Source organism: Bubalus kerabau, chromosome 20 (genome assembly GCF_029407905.1).
Source record: "Bubalus kerabau isolate K-KA32 ecotype Philippines breed swamp buffalo chromosome 20, PCC_UOA_SB_1v2, whole genome shotgun sequence".
Classification (NCBI taxonomy): domain Eukaryota; kingdom Metazoa; phylum Chordata; class Mammalia; order Artiodactyla; family Bovidae; genus Bubalus; species Bubalus kerabau.
This window is the reverse complement of record NC_073643.1, coordinates 50,568,274-50,581,722: the sequence shown is the minus strand read 5'-3', so window position 1 is coordinate 50,581,722 and position 13,449 is coordinate 50,568,274.

Here is a 13,449-nt window from a genome sequence, read left to right as displayed (position 1 = left end):
TCCTGCTGGCTTTTGTCCTCTGGTTCTCCCGGGTGTGAGCCACTCTCCCCACTGCTCCCCAGGGCCTCAACTCCTGGGCCGGGCGGGAGGACGCTGGATAGGCTGGCTGTGCAGTTGCAGAGCTGTCCCAGGCAGCAGCCTGTCCGTGCAACTCTGCCATCACCGGGGCCTGGGATTCCCCGCTGGGAGGCAAGCAGGGATAGATCCTTCCACTCCATCCAGCACTAGTCAGCCCAGAACACCCCAACCCGGGCCAGTAGGGAAGGGTGGGCCCAGGTGACCATGGATTCCACTAGCCTGTAACAACCCCTCTGGGTTCTCTGTGGGCACCCCTCTTAACTGGGTGGCAAGTGTCCAGACATACTTTGTCTACAAAACAGAGTATGTGCACATGTGTGTTGGATATTTCTGCACAAGAGTGCACTTCCACTCTCTACCTACTTATGGGCAGTTGAGCTTGCAGGAGTTGTGGTACAGCAGGCTGGGTATCCTGCCACTGTGACCTCCCTTGTGTGAGCAAGTGAACATTTCAAGCCCTGCTCATGGCCCAGCCAGGCCTTTCTCATGACCCCACCCGCCCTCTGTTCCAAGCTCTCTCAGGCCTGGGGTTCCCCTCAAGAAGGGGGGTCCGCCAGGCTGGTCAGCCTGGGCAAGTGAACATTTCAAGCCCTGCTCACGGCTGGCTGCCCTGGGGCCGACATCCAGCAGGCCTGGTCCCAGCACAACGTTGGGCTGTACCGTTGCCCTCACGCCAGTGCAGCGCTCACCTCCTTGGCCCTGTACCACCCCAGGTTCCCCCGTGCGGTGAGCAAAGCAGGGCTTGGCTGTCCATCTTACAGATGAGGAAACCAAGGCCTAGGAAGGGAATGCCTTACCTAAGGGTCTGGCTCCAACCCCAACCAGTTAACTCACCTACCCACAGCGCCTGCAATGAGTCACGGTGGCCAAGGTGATGGGAAGGAAACACAAACACAGGCGCGTGGGAAGGGCAGACACGCCTGCCTGGGGCTCCCACACAGGCCCCGTCGTCTTCCTGATCAGGGGCCTGCCTGATACTCTCAAGGCTTGTTTCCTTCTGGTCTCATGGCCAAGCTTTGCACCAGCCCTGTGAGGGCTGTCAACTCTTGACCAGTGGGGAAACTAAGGCCCATAGTTACAACCCCAACTGGGCAGAAGGCTGGGCCCTGACTAAGAACTAGAGCTCTGTTCCCCCAGTCCGGTGGTGCCCAGGTGGCTCTGACCTCCACAGGGAGCCCCTTGCTCCACCAGCTCTCTCCCATCACTGGGAGGGCAGGGTGCCCACACTGGCAGGGTCGGGGACAGACATGGGGCACGTGCAAGGAGGTGTGTGTGCTATCCAATGTGCTTCTATGGCTAATTCTTCCCATGACCCAGAACCTGTCCACTGTGGCTCCACAGTCCAGGCCCCCCTGTCTCCCCTGGACCATTTCACTAGCCTCCTTCCCCGCCCCCCTGCTCCATCCCCACAGTCCATTCCCCACCCAGCAGTCCTTCCCTGCTCTGAATCCTCCCACATCGGGGCACAGACCAGCGTGGCCTCAGTGATCTGGCGCGTCCCCTCTCCCGCCTCCCCTCAGGGTCCAGGATCCTCTGCCCTGCAGTCTCCGTCCCCCCAGCCCAGGCCCCTGTGGCACCCCGCCTGCTGTCTCAGCAGGGCCTTAGCACTCACTGGTCTGAGTGACTGCATGCCTATCCTCCCCACCCCGGCCCGGCCTCCTGAGCCAGAGTGCGCACCAGAGGTGGCTGAGTCCGAACAGGGATCCAACTTCCTTTTGGACTCTTGGGTCATCAGCCACGAGCACGGTCCTGTGATTTAAAATGCCTCTGGCCCTTCTCTGCCACACTGGAGGATCCCAGAAACCTCTCACTTCCATTCCTCACTTGGCCCTCAGCCTGTCCTGCATGGGCTGCCCGGAGTCGGAAGTCTCCTTACCATGACAGAGTGGCTCCTGCTCCCACTGAGCCTGGCAGGCTGTCCTCCCTGTCCGCAGGCTGGTGGCCTCGATCTCCCTGTTTGAGAGCGCGGGCCACCACCCGAACCGGGGCATCTCATCCTCCCTCTGTAGACTGCTCTCTCAAGTCCCAAGTCTGGGTTCCAATCCTGCATACCACCATTCGCGAGCCTGGAAGAGGAGCTGGACTGGGTGGGGAAGCCCCCTTTGTTGAAACTGAGGTCACCCCAGAGGGCCAGGAGAAACAGCTCAACAGCCCCAAGAAAGCAGTGGTCAGCTCCGATTTCCTTGCAGCTTGGAGGGAGAAAGAAGTGGTGGAGGAGAAGAAAAGAGCTCAGCAGGTCCCCTGCCCCAAAGTTGTGGGTGAAGGCGAGCCCTCTCCTCTCACACACCCCTCCCCAGGACCTCTGCCATGGGCTGATCTCCCCCTTCTGGGTTGTGGACAGCACCACATGAGCCCGCCTGGGGCTCAGGGATGGAAGCCAGGGCTCTGGGGGTGCATCAGCCACCCTGTCACCCTTGGCCTCCCGCTTGACACCTCTGATCCTTTCTGAAGCCACTTCTGCGAGGAAGGGCCTGGAGCTCCAATGGTTTATTGGGGCGAGGGGGGGCGGGGAGGTGGCCAGAGGGTGCCTCTGGCAGGCATTGCCAGCCAGAGCAAAGGCAAGGAGCAGTGATGGAGTCTGGGGTGGTGCCCTCTGTCTTGCCCAAGCCAGCTGTGGTTTTTCGAGTAGGCTAGCTAGCAGTGGCAGGCTCCTGACAGTAAAGTCAATCCAACCTTTCAGGCTGGGAAGGTGGAGGCGGCTGGGAATTCCCAGGGCACCTGGCGGGTAGATGTGCCAGGGGCCTGGGATGGGTGCTTCTGGTGGGCCAAGGGGCGGTGCCTGGTAGGTCTCTCTGTAGCTGCCAGGGCCAACTGCCTCATTAGCACCTGCCTGCTGCCAGCCTGGGCCTGTCTGGTCCACTCCCCATTGGCCCACACACCCTGTTTTTCAGGAGTCCCTCCCATGAGGCCCTGACAGTGACAGCGATGGCGATCAGTCACGTGACCACGATGAGGCTGCTGAAATGACCTGGCCCTGACATGAGGTTGCCGGGTTGAGGCCTCAGTGCTCAGCCCCATCGCAGGTTTCGTGGCCAGCATGTGTTTCCACGTGGGCTCAGCTGCCCGGTGGCCGCCTGGTGCTGAATGTCCTGTGCTCACAGGTAGGCAGGCATGGGTGCTTGCACTACACAACAGTCTGGGCAACTCCTGTTCTTGATGTGGCCTCACCCAGCTCTATTCCTGCCACAGGGGCACATGCCCCCAAAACCTGGGGCACCCCATCCCTGCAAAGACTAGGGTCCCCTGGGAAGAGAGGAGGGACCAGTGGAGTCTCAGGGCTCCTAGTGGGGCCCTCGGAGGTGGTCACAGGGAGGACCCAGGGCCAGCTCTGCTTACGGGTCCCTGCTCACGTCCCCGCCCCTTGCCGTGGCTTATGCAGTGTCCAGCTAGAAGCCAGCACTGCCCTGACCGCACAGCCCTCTGGCCTGAGCCAGGGGCTCGTGGGGGTGAGGCATTGAGGGCAGTTTGGCCAGAGCTTGAGCCCCCTGTCAAAACCTCCCCAGTGGGACTTCCCTGGCAGTCCAGTGGCTAAGACTGCACTCCCAACACAGGGGGCCTGGGTTCAACGCCTGGTCAGGGATGATCCCACATGCTGCAACTGAGTTTGTATGCCGCAATGAGTGATGCCGCAATGAGTGATCCCGCATGTCGCAATAAAGACCCCGACAAAATTTTGGCATAGCCAAATTGAAACACCACAAAATAAAAACCTTCCCCAGAACCACTAGGCCAGGCCAAGAACTCAGGCTGGGGAGTGGCTGGATTCCTCAGGCCATGAACTCTATTGGGCCACGGAGCACCCACAGTCAAGGAGCTGGAACCTTCAGATCTGGGGTACTGCTGTGGACTTGGCTGGCCCCTGGAGGTGCCCAGCCTTTCCATCTAAAAGGGGGGCAGTACCTTTGCCTACTACTCTAACTCTCAGGGATGCGGGACAGCCAGGTGGGCTCTACCCTGGATTACCAGAGGGAAGGACTTCTTTGGCCTAAGGTGCTCCCAGCCGGCCCCATGCATGGCGGGCAGCAGGAATGGGAGGAGTGGCGACTGGCAGCCTGACCAAGGGGCCTGGCTGCACTGCTGACTCCAGGCCCGCTTCCTCCTCTGTACACTGGGGCACGCACAGAGCACCACGCAAGGCAGGAGGAGAAGTGCTTGGGAAGGGTCCAGCCCAGGGCTGAGCACGTTTCCCCGGCTCAGCCCTCTTGTGCCTGGACAGTGGTGAGAGGGCCCTGGGGGCGGGCGGCGCCCCCTGTGAGAAGGGCTCCTGGAGCAGAGGCGTGGGACTGGGGCTGGTATGCAGCCGTGCTGTGGAGTGCGGGCAGCATGGACTCTGGGCAGAGAGGCTGTGGCGCCAACAGGAAGGGTGGCAGAGGAGACAGCAACTCTTCTGAACCTGGAGTGGGTGGCTGCCTGAGCTGAGGCTGATGTGGGATGGGGAAGGCCCTGTCCCCAGCCTCATGCCTCGGTGCCCACAGCTGCCCGCCGAGCTCCCATAGGGAAGGGCAGGGAGGGACTGGGCATCACGCCTGGCCCTCCCTCCAAGTCTCAGCCACACTGGCCCCCCGCACACCCTTCCTTAGCTGTGACTGCCACTCACTTCCTGCCCTTTGCTCAGTCTTGGCAGACAGCAGCCCCTGTTCTGACCCACGGGGAGCCTTTCCTAGCAGGGGGCTTTGACCCATGCCTCCTGCCTCCTCAGGGCTCTGCCTGTAGAGCTGTCCAAAGTGGGATTCACAGAATGCTAGTCTCAACAAGCGTACTTGGAGAAAGAGGCTCACGTGGTCAGATGTCTGAGAAACACTCTGAACTCTGGCCCTGGCTGCAGAGAGAGCATCAGGGTGTGTTAAAGGCTCTGAGAAGTCCTTCAGGGACACAGCAGGCTTAATTTTGGCCGTATCTGGCATTTGCCAGACTCCAGGGACCACAGCATCCGGTTTTTTTTGCGTAACCTTCACTCCCAGCCCACGGCACTGCCCTCAGCCTGTCCTTCAACAGAGAAAATGGCTTTATGTTGCCCAGCGGCTGCTCAGACCACGTTCTCTTCCCTGCACTTCCCTTCCTGTCTTCAGATGAGAGGCTGAGGGTCATCAAGAGCTGCTTAAAACCCCACGTTCTCCCTGTGATCTGCCCCAGGTGCTGAGGCCTGCGTTTCACCAGCAGGTCCAATGCCGCAGTGAGATCGGAAGTCATCCTGGCTCCTGGGGAGGCCAGGATGATTAAATGGGCGCTGGCCAGAGCTGAGCCGGATGCCTGGCCACACTTCCCCCAACCAGTGCAGCTCCTGTGGTTTCCAGCTCAAGGCTGCACAGGGAGGCTGCTCCTCTCAGCATGGGGGCTGTGGACAAGGCCTCCTCCCCAAGAGTTGTGTTACCAGCCCTGAGGGGCTTCTAATGAGTTCCACATGCAAGTGAGGGCCTCTGAGAGGAAATGGGAAGGGGCTGAGGAGGGGGAGAGGGGCCTGAGAGGGGATTGGAACCATGTGTTTGGAGGAGGAGGACAGGGAGGGAGAGTGGAGGCCAGAGGAGGGAAGACTATCCTCACAAGTCCTGCTGCCCTCCCCGCACAAGGTGACTGCCAGGCTCCCAGCCCTGCAGGAGGGCCCAGGCCAGCAGGCTGCAGGGGTGGAGTGGGGAAGGGTGGCAGTGGCAGGGGAGACCCCTTAGACGGCCCACTTCTCTCCTTCAGACAGAAAAAGCCCCAAATCCCTGACCCTCTGGACTGGGGTTCTGAGCCATTAAGATCAGGATAGAACCAGGTAGGTGGCAGGGCCCATGGGGGCGTGAGGAGGCCCCTCTACAGCCGGCCAGCAGCAAGATGCTCATTCAGATCAGCCCAGCTACCCTGACGCCACTGGAGAGCCCTGGGTGCAGTGAGGCCACTGACCTGTCAGCTCTGTCCTCCAGGTTCAGGGGTGGGCAAGGAGGCCTGGCATGTGGATTGGCTGCTCCTCCTGCCCTCCCTGTCCAGTGGGAGCCATGACTGGGCACTCAGATTGGCCTGGTGGCTAGAAGCCTCATAGGAAAAGGCTCTGTAGGATCCATGTTGGCATGTGGAGTGGGGTGTCTAATGAGAGAGACCCATGGCGGTTAGGGAGCAGATGGGAGGGCCTCACGGGGTACAGTGGGTCTCCCTCCCAGGAGCACTGGTTGAGCCCCAGGTTTCCAGCAGGCCAACCAGGGCCAGGGAGAAGGCAATGGCACCCCACTCCAGTACTCTTGCCTGGAAAATCACATGGACAGAGGGGCCTGGTGGGCTGCAGTCCATGGGGTCGCTAGGAGTCGGACACAACTGAGTGACTTCACTTTATTTTTTCACTTTCATGCATTGGAGAAGGAAATGGCAACCCACTCCAGTGTTCTTGCCTGGAGAATCCCAGGGACGGGGGAGCCTGGTGGGCTGCCGTCTATGGGGTCATACAGAGTCGGACACGACTGAAGCGACTTAGCAGCAGCAGCAGCAGCAACCAGGGCCAGGCCTGCAGCAGGTCTTGTAGCCAGTTAGCTAGCCCACAGGAGTGGATGATGGGGGCCCTGCCCTTTAGCTCCCACTTACAGCCACCTCCCCAGGCCACACACTGGAGCCCTGCTGGGACAAAAGCTGTTCTTACAGCCTTGTGTGAATAGTCTCAGCACATCTTTCCAGCACCCCTACAGGCCTCGACTGTTCTTACCCATGTTGTAGATGGGCAGAGCAAGGCAGAGAGTCAGAGCACTCCTGGCAGAAGAGCAGGTGCAAAGGCCCTGGGGCCAGAATGTTCCTGGTGTGTCCGAGGAACACTAAGGAGGCTGGTGTGCCTGGAGCAGCCTGAGGGGTGGCTGGAGGGGGTAGGAGATGAGGGTCGGGCAACAGGCAAGCTTGAGTAGGGCCTCCTGGCTGCGGTGAGCGTTGTGGCCTGTACTTAAAGGAGGCTGGGGAACTGCTGGAAGGGGTTCAGCAGGGCTGGCATGAGCTAGCTTACAAGTTTTATTTTTATTATTTATTATTTTTTAATCTTAGGGCTTGGCTGACTCTGGCTGCTATGCTGAGAACAGATGGAGTGGGCCAATGGCAGAAGCAGACCAGGCAGGAAAGGAACAAGCCTCATTGCAGCAGGTCTGGCTGCTCAGGGGTGCTTGCTCCAAGTGCTGGGCAGACTCTCACCTAACGTGCCTCAGACTAAGCCCCGGCCCCTCAAGAGGGGCTGCCAGAGCTGAAGTTCCCCTAAACCAGAGGCAGTTAACCCAACAGAAGACCCTGGGAAGAAATATAGATGGCCAACAGACACATGAAAAGATGTTCAATATCGCTGATTATTAGAGAAACGCAAATCAAAACCACAATGAGATATCACCTCACAGCAGTCAGAATGGCCATCATCAAAAAGTCTACAAACAGTAAATGCTGGAGAGAGTGTGGAGACAAGGAAATCCGCCTACACTGTTGGTGGGAATGCGTAGCCATTATGGAACAGTATGAAGGTTCCTCAGAAAACTAAGAATTGCCATATGATCCAGCAATCCCTCTCTGGGCCTATATCCAGAAAAAACTGGTAATTCAAAAAGATACATGCAAACCTATGTTTGGGCTTCCCAGGTGGCTCAGTGGTACAGAATCCACCTGCAGTGCAGGAAATGCAGGTTCAATCCCTGGGTCAGGAAGATCCCCTGGAGAAGGAAATGGCAACCTACTCCAGTATTCTTGCCTGGAGAATTCCATGGACAGAGGTGCCTGGCGGGCTACAGTCCATGGGGTTGTGCAGAGTTGGACATGACTCAGCAACTGAACAAACCCCACCACCACCTGTGTTCACAGCAGCTCTGTTCACAATAGCCAGGACGTGGGAACAGCCTAAATGTTCATCAGTAGATGAATGGGCAGAGACGTGGTGCACACACACGGGGCTACTACTCCGCCATTGAAAAGAATGAGGGACTTCCTTGGTGGTCCAACAGCTGACACCCTGTGTTCCCAATGCAGGGGGCCTGGCTGGGTTTGATCCCTGGTTGAAGACCAGATGCATGCTGCAACCAGAAGACGCTGCATGCCACAGGAAGACGCGGTGCAGCCAAGTAAATAAACACTAGAGAAAAAACGAAAGGATGCTGTGTGCAGCGACTGGACGCAACTAGAGATTATCATACTGTGTGAGTAAGTCAGAGAAAGACAAATACCACAGGATGTCACTTCTGTGTGGAATCTACAATGCGACACAAATGAACCCATCTATCAAACAGAACCACGGACACACAGAACCAAGCGGTGGTTGCCGAGGGGAAAGGGGCTGGGGGAGAACTGGAGTGGGAGGCTGGGGTTAGCAGATATAAGCTTTTATATATAGAATGGATACACAACAAGGTCTTACTGTAGCACACAGAATTATATTCACTATCCCTTCATAAGCCACAATGGAAAAAAAGAATATATATAACCGAATCACTTTGCTATACAGCAGAAATTAACATTATAAATCAACTATACTTCATTAAGAAAATATTAGAACTGGAAAAAAAAGGAGACTTTGGGATATGTTTCAAAGGGCATGGGCATCCTTGTGGGAACCTCACCAACGGCCCTGTTCCTAAGCACACCCCAGCTGAGGGCGAACTGGGCCCAGCCTCGGGACCAAGGCCACCCTGGGAGCCAAGGCTCACTTCACAGTTGGGGCCAAGAAGTCCCACTGCAGCAGCCCCGACTCGGGCCAGCCCAGGCCTCCACAACGGGACGTACTTTATGTTTCTAGTTAACAGGCACATGTGAGCTGCTGCCTGGAGGGTCCGGAAAGACTAATTACGTTGCTTCTCCTGCTCCAAGTCCCAGAGGCTTCTAGGACAGCCAATCCAGGAGCAGCTGTCATGGAGAACAATTCTGGGGGCTGAGCTGAGGGTGGGGGTGGGTGCTGGCCCTGCTGAACACAATCAGTGCTCCCAGCCCCAACTTGGGCGTGAGGGTATGTCCTTGGGTGACTCTGGCTGGGGTCAGTTTGAGGGGTCAGAGCAGAGGTGGGTGGGGCGTCATAGGAGCTTCTGGGGGAGCTGGCTGGTTCCAGAGACCTGCCAGGTCAAGGCACGTCACTGGGCAGAAACTAGCTGGGCAAAGGCAGGGGCAGGGCAGAGGTCTGGAGGAGAGGCCAGCTGAGCAGAGCATCTGCAGGGCACTGGTGCCCTCGGCCAGGCCTGAGACCAGGAGAACAAGATGGACTGGGTGAATGTGGGCCCCAGGTGCCTGGGGACGGCCACGGCTCCGCAGTCGGTCTCCACTCCAGAGCTGAGGCCAGAGGCCAGGAGCTGACATCAGTGTGCGCGGCTGAGTGACACCACGACCCCACTGGCTCCTACAGGCCAGGCCTCTGCCCACTGAGCACCCGAGAGAGTGTCAAGGTCCCACTTTCAGAAGCAAGTATTCGTGCCTCCAAGAGCAGCTTTGGACTGAGAAACGGAAGCTGCAGGAGGACAGGACTTCGCTCCTGCCCAGGGCCCTCATCTAGCGGTGCACAGGTTTCTCATGGGTGGTGGGAGAGACTTGGGGGCAGGGGTTGAGGTTCCTGTCACAGCAGCACGCCCAGGCAGAGGGGGTTCAAGGTGGCCTCACCTGAAGTGAAACCATGCTCAGCCTTGCCCTATAAATAGGTTCTTGGGAGAGTGTTTCCACACAGCAGCTCCCAGCCGGAGGAGGGGCTGGCACAGAAAGCTTCCTAATGGCTTCGCCCCAGGCTGTCTGGCCTGGCTCCAGTCTCATCCTTGAACCTGGATGTGAGGGCCCCATGCGCTGGGCCTCTAGAGACACTTCCCCAGAGTGACTGAGAGTGAGCCCAGGGTGCTAGGGTGACAGCTGGGGTGGGCTGGAGCCCACCCAACAACGGGACAAGGCCTGGTGTCAGGGTGGTGACGCTCACAGGAAGTGAGCTCGGGCCTTCAGTCTACCACTGCTGCCTTGGCAATGTGGTTCCCTCCTTGGCAGCCTGGAACAGGGCAGGGTGGAGGGGATGCTTAGACAGAAAACTGGGGCTGATGTCTGTGCCCCTTAAATGACCACACACCGATGAAGGCTGGAGCCATCAGGGGCTCATCTTGAGCGGATCATTTAGGAAGAGGAGATTAATGACAAGGAGCCGGGACAGTGTGACTCACCACCCTAGCGCCTGCTCAGCGGGCTGGGTTTCCGGGATTCCCGGCAATAATCACAAACGCCCACCCCAAGCCTGCGCTGGCCCTAGTGGCGGCCTTGGAGGGCCTGCCTTCTTGGGTGGGGGTGGTGGTGGGGGGGCTGTCTGCCAGCCCAGCTCCCTCACCACCACTGGGGATGCCCATGGCAGCGGTCATGGGGTCAAGAGACCAGAACTCTGGCCACGGAGAACTTCAGAGCCAACACAACTCTGGGACCATCAGACTGTGTCCTCCTGGACACAGGCCAAGTTCTGGGAAAGGGGTCCGACCGCCAGAAGTCTCTATCCAGCCATACACTGAGCACACTCGCTCTGGGCACCTTTTGTGCCCGAAGCATTAGGAACTAGCTCACAAACTGTCTCTACAAGGTTACTGAACCTAACTAAGGTCACGGAGCTAGCAGGGGCAGAGCTGACTGTGGCGGTGGGTCAGGAGCCCTCGCCTGCCTGCTCTCAAGCAGCATACCCCTGTGGAGATCAGGAGACCAGGGACAAGGTTGCTGGTGGATGTGAGGATGGCAGAGTCTCCAGGACAGGCTGGCTCATGCCCCTCAAGTCTCTGGAGAGACACAGGTCTGCGGGGACCCATCGACACTTAGCCTGTCTGGGCTCCTGGGAGTGGTGCCTCAGGAGTGAAGGGTGGTAGGCTTGCCACAGGCAGGGGCTGGACTCTGCTGCTGCTTTCTGGCTTGGTTTGGAGCCTACCTGACCTGCCTCTCTCTTTCTCTGGCAGGAAGTCCAGATCCATTCCCGGAATCTGGCAAAGGATAGGTAGGGGGCTGCAACTTAAGTCAGAGATACTTCTTTTATTCCGCATGGTAGGAAAATTAAGAGCATGAAGGGATGGGGGTGTGGGGTTGGGATCTGCCATGAAGATGTACTTCCTAACAAAAGCCCCCTGGCCTAAAAACATCTTCCTAGCCAACCCCCCACCCCCCCCCGCCGCAGTTTGGTTTTCTGGAATCTCAGTTACCAAAATCCAAAATTAGGAGAGATGACAGCTAAGCTGAGGCATTTACATTTCTAGAGGACTGCTTCTGAGCTTGGCAGCATGGCTGGGGGACTGGTAAGAGCCCCAGCCACAGGGGAGCTGCTGGGGTGGGCTAGCAGGGAGTATCATTTGGGGAGGTCACAAGAAAGGCCGTCACGGGGCCCCCAACCAGGCCAAGTCACCTCACGTTCCCCACCGCCAACCGCTTGTGAGAACCCCCATAGCCAGACCTGTCAGCCCCCAGCCCAGCCAGCACTGCCTGGTTGAGCCCCGCACTCTGCCTCAGCCTGGTCACTCACACTGACCCCCAGGCTTGGAGGTGGCCCGTCTCTGTGATGTTTCAAAGACAAAGACAGCTCTCCAAGAACCATCCTTCTCCACTGTGCCTGGCCTGGCTGGTGACTCCATCAAGGCAGGCGAGTGTGGCAGGAAACCCCTCAGGAGGCCCTGGTCCAACCCCTCGTGCAAAGCCCTCCCAGATGGCCCGTGGGCACAGCTCTGTCCCCCTGCATCTGGGGAAGCCCAGGTCACGCCGATACTGTGCCACCAGACAAGCTGTGTGCTGTTGAGGGGTGGGGGGTAAGCAACCCTCTCTAGACTGTTTACATCTGATAATGGTTGTTGGGAAAATACCACACTACAGCCTCCCAGGCCATTTCCCAAATCCTTAGCAGACTCTCAAACCCATTTTTTTCTCACTGAGGAAGGGAGATTTCAGAGAAAGATTAAAAACTCGATCCTGGTATAAACTGAAGGCGTGATGGGTGGCAACCCCGCCTGGTCTGCGAGCAGAGCTGGACACAATGCCTTGGAGACCCGGCTCCTGTCCTGCTGTCTCCAGCAAGGGCCACCCTGGGTCTCTGGAGAGGACCTCACCTGGACTGGCTGCTCAAATTGCCACAGCCCCAACACCTGGGAGCTCCAGCTCCACCAACCACAAGAAGGCCGCCCATGTCTCATCAGAGGCAGGGCAGCCAGCCTGGGAGGGACAGACAAGCCTGGCCCCACAAGCTGTGTCCCCTCTGAGCAAGCTGACTTGGGGCCACTAGGACTTTCCCTAAAGGCCTCCAGGGCGACCTCCCCGGTGGTCCAGTGGCCAAGACTCCATGCTCCCAGTGTGGGAGGCCCAGTTCGATCCCTAGTTGGGGAACTAGATCCCCATGTGATACAACTAAAAGTTTGAATACTGCAACGAAAGATCCCACACGCTGCAACTAAGACCGGGCACAGCCAAATAAATATTAAATAGATAGATAAACCATATCTCCTTAAAAAAAAAAAAAAAAAGCCTTCAGAGACTGGGAGCCATGACCTCCCGAGGCAGCTAAGGAGCTTACCTGACAGTTTAGACCAGCAAGACTTCTGGGCTCTTCTACATGCTAGCAGGGCCATGTGGAGAACTGCAGCAGCTTCCGGGGGGCTCTGAACCGTCCTGAGTCGTCAGCCTCTTGCCCATCTAGCAAGCTCCATCCTCCTGGAGGGACAGGTGGACCAGGGAGCCACGGGCCTCTGTTGAGTGCCTACCTGGTGGGGTGGCCACCACTGCTACCTGACACAAGACCCTGAGGCTCAGAGGCCACATCACCATGCTGGGGCTACACAGCTCAACCAAAGGCAGAGCCTGAGGCCTGACTCCAGACTGAAGCTCTCTCCCCACCCAGGTGGCAGAGCAGCTCCCCCAGGCTCGTCGTTCACCAGGACTCAACACAGGCTGCCTCCTGTCAGCCTCAGCTCTGAGGCATTCAGCCTCTGTTCCCACCTGGAACCTGCATAGGCTGGGAACCTCACTAGCCGCCTGGTACTGACAGTTCCTGGGACTCTTAACACCGCCCGCTCCCCTAGGCCCCTGGGCAGGGCAGGTATGTTGGAGGGTAAATACCTCCCTGGCTGGCTGGGCCCCAAGAGGCTGAATGCAGAGATATGGACGACACCCAGACATATGGGGAACACTTGCCTGGCTTTCCTGCACAGATGCAGGGAAGCAGCCCATGGAACCCTCGTGAGCAAGGGGACAAGCAGGTGCCTGAAGCCTCTAGGTCCCAGCTGAAGCAGCCAGCCGCACCAGCCAGAGGGAACTCTGGCTGTCCTTGCTCCTGAAGACCCCGAACAGCGGCAAGCAAGGTGTGCAGGGCTCTGGAGGTGATGCTGGCAGGGCCCTCCCAGATGTCATTTTGTTCTCCCTTATGGACGCTGGGGATGGAGGCACTGATTAGGTCTCACTCAGAACAAGCCATTCCAG